We start from the raw sequence: 3860 nt of genomic DNA on the forward strand, positions 1-3860 counted from the left end.
AACGTCTATTCAAATCCTTTGTCCATTTTTAAATTGGATTATTTACTTTTTACTGTGGAGTTGTAAGAGTTCATTATACTTTCTGAATTCTACACCCTTATCACATATACGATTCGCAAATATTCTGTGGATTGTTTTCACTTTTTCTTTCTTTGTAACAGTTTTATTGAGATATGATTCACATGCCATACAATTCACCCTTAAAGTCCGCAATTCAATTGATTTTAGCATATTCACAGAGTTGTAAAACCACCACCCTCATTTTCTTCTGTCCTTTGAAGCACAAAAGTTATTCATTTTGATGAAGTCCAATTTACCCTTTTTTTTTTGGTTGCCTGTGTTTTTGGTGTCATTCACATTTAAGAAACCATTGCCTAATCCAAGGCCACAAAGATTTACTCATACATTTTCTTCTAAGCATGTTCCAGTTATAGCGCTTACATCGAGGTCTATCATCTATTTTGAGTTAACTTTGTACGTCATGTAAGATAGGGATCTAACTTCATTCTTTTGCATGCAAATATCCAGTTGTTCCAGCACCTTTGTTGAGAAGATTGTTCTTTTCCCCATTGAATTATCCTGGCAGCCTTGTCAAAAAATCAATTGACTATAAATGTACAGGTTTATTTCTGAGATCTTGATTCTATTCCATTGATCTAAATGTTTATTCTTGTACCAGTACCACACAGTCTTGATTTCTGTAGCTTCTAAGTTTTGAAACCAGAATGTATTAGTCGTCCTTTTGTTCTTTTTTCCCAAGATTGTTTTGGCTATCTGGATCTCTTACATTTTCATATAAATATTAAAAACATAAATTAAGAAACCCTAAACTGTCTTCTAAGGTGGCATCACTTTGATTCCCATCAGCAATGATAAGAGTTCCTGTTGCTTTTCCTTCTCACCAGCATTTGGTACTGTCAGTATTTTATTATTTTATTTTTTTAAAGCCATTCTCATAAGTATGTAGTGGTATCTCATGCTTTTTAAACTTGCATTCCCTAATTATAAATAATGTTGAGCGTCTTCTCATACGCTTATTTGTGATGCGTATATCTTCTTTGGTAAGGTGTCTGTCTGTTCATACTTCTGCCCATTCTTTCATTAGATTATTTGTTTATTGTTGAGTTTCAAAAGTTCTTTGTATATTTTGTATACAAAATCTCGATCAGATAAGTGTTTTGCAAATACTTTCTCCCAGTCTGTAACTTCTCTTTTCATTGTCTTAATTGCTGAATATTTTGAGTAAAAAAATCCTCATAGTAAGCTTTAACAATGCACCTGCTTAAGAACCACCGAAAGGTACCTGTTCAAGGCTGCTGCTTTGTGAATTACAAATAGGGACTCTCTGGAAAGATCTAGAACCAGGCCTAGATATGTATTTGGATTCCACCCCCATCCACCTCCTTGGCGGTGCCTGTGTGCAAAGCACAAACTGCACCATCACATTGCAACAAGCCACACTGATCTTAAGTGTATCCTTACTGCACTTATAGAACCTTCCATGATAGGGCTCTTGCTTATTCTCTAGCCACATCTCATCCTTCTACCCTTCCTCTCTACACCCACAAAGGCTTGATCTAAGCAACCTGAAGGAGCTTTTTTCCAGCCTCAAGACTTTCATGTTTCCTCTGCCCAGGTGGCAGGCTGACTTTTAAGATGGCTTCCAATGATCCTCACCTCCTGGTATTCACAGCCTTGTGTGGTCCCCTTCCCTTGAGGTGTATTGGATCTTGTGACTTGCTTCTCATGAACAGAATGGAGCAAAAGTGAGGGAATATCAGTTCTAATGTTAGTTTGTAAATGCTTGCAACTTCTGTCTTACTTGCTTTTGCTCTTGCTCTCTTAATTCTTCACTCTGATGAAGCCAACTGACATGCTGTAAGCTACTTATGGAGAGGCTCGTATGACAAGGAAATGAGGGAGGCCTTGGGCCAATAGGTTATGAGATGCTGAGGCTTCAGTAAAACAGCCTACAAGGAACTTAATCCTGCCAACAACCACCTGAGTCATGTTGGAACCAGATCAACCCCAAATGAGCCTCTAGACGACTTCAGCGCTAGTTGACACTTTTGATTGAAACCTTTTGAGAGATGATGAGTCACAGGATTCAGCTAAGCTGCATCCAGATGCCTGACCCACAGGAACTAGGAGATAATAAATGTTATTGCTTGAAGCCACTGTGTCTTGGGGGAATTTGTTACGCAGTAATAGCTAGCTAATACAGTCAGGAATATTCCCTTCTTCACTTCCTTCCTTTCTAACTCCTATGTGTCTTCAAGTCTCATATTTAAATGTCACTTTCTCAGGGATGACTTGCTTTCCCCCTGACAATCCCCTACACACCAGCAACTCTCTGGTTATACACTCTCATAGCCTTCTCCTCTCTTTTGCCTGACTCATCACCACTGCAATAGTTCATTATCTGAGTATTTGTTTCCTGTCTGTCTTTGCCCAAGACTTGTCAGTTCCAAGTCAGAGCTGGCTATATTTTTTTTCACACTGAATTCCCAGCACCAAACACGGTGCATAGCACAGAGTGGGGATATAGTAGTTGTAGAACAACAACAAAAAATGAATAAACAAATGAAGGAATTACTTAATGAAGTACACCAAAGCCTTGCAATTCAGAAAGGAGACAGAGAAAGCCCAGTGCCCTAGTAAAGATAGCTATGAGTTTCACAATTCTCAGGATATATATATATATATATATATATATATATATATATATATATATACCCAAAGCAACAAAAACAAAAAGCAAAAATGAAACCATGTCAGTATGTTCTAGATAAAAATTTGTTATGACAGAGTGCATTATAACCAGATTCTCTGCATAAATAAAAAATCCAGCAAGGGTTAGCTTGCAGTCCAGGATTTTGATAAAAACTTAGCAGTTTTAACAGGAGTAACAGGTACTGCTCTGGATAATAAAAGATGAGAGAATGAAGACAGAGTGCAGATTTAGCAGAAGCCCCCACATTATCAACAGGCTGGAGCTGGTGTTCCTATGTTCTTGATATTAAATCTGGGCGGGCATCTAGTTTTTCCTGAGAAATGAATGAATTTTTAGCTAAATGCTAAGAAGGATTTTGAAGAGAGGATACCCTGTGGCCACAGGAAGCTACATTCAGTCTAGTTGTTTTAGTTGGCTAAATTCCTACAGGACTTTTCAAGTGATAATATTATATAATCGCAGCTCTGTATTCCACCTAGTGAACTGGTTTCATCAGTGATTCCTACTCTTCACCGCCCACCAAATAACATCCAAGTCACTCCCTAGCTGGACATGCAGCTGAACCTTCCAGCCTGTTTTTCTATCCCTCCCCTTCCTACACACCATGCTGTTGCCATTCCTCCATCACAGGGCACACCTTTTCATCTCTGCCTTTGCACACGTTCTTCCTCTGACTGGAAGTCCCCCTTTAGTGCCACTCAGTCCTTGCAATTCCAAATTCAAATCAGAACACTCCTGGTCCCTGGGGAAGAGATTGCTTTTCTGCTTTGTCCTCTCAGGGCACTCGGTGTTTACCTCTTTTATGGCCTCTACCATAGTCAATGTTGTATTGTGAGCAGGTGTGTATTTTACCTATCTTCTCTATGACCCAGACCTGGAAGGTAGGGTCTTTGTCTTGATGATCTTTTTTTCCCTACATAACCCAGCACAAGGCTTTGGATGGAGCATGGGCTTTATACATATTTGCTGTTAAATGAATAAATAAAAGAATGAATAAAACATATACGCTAAAAGGCTTTAAAATGAATCAGATATACGTTATATCTTAATGCCAATAATAACACAGCCATAGAAAGCGATGTAATGTTAAAAACATTTTAATTTGCCTTTTTATGAAATTTTGTTT

Source organism: Rhinolophus ferrumequinum, chromosome 6 (assembly GCF_004115265.2).
Source record: "Rhinolophus ferrumequinum isolate MPI-CBG mRhiFer1 chromosome 6, mRhiFer1_v1.p, whole genome shotgun sequence".
NCBI lineage: Eukaryota > Metazoa > Chordata > Mammalia > Chiroptera > Rhinolophidae > Rhinolophus > Rhinolophus ferrumequinum.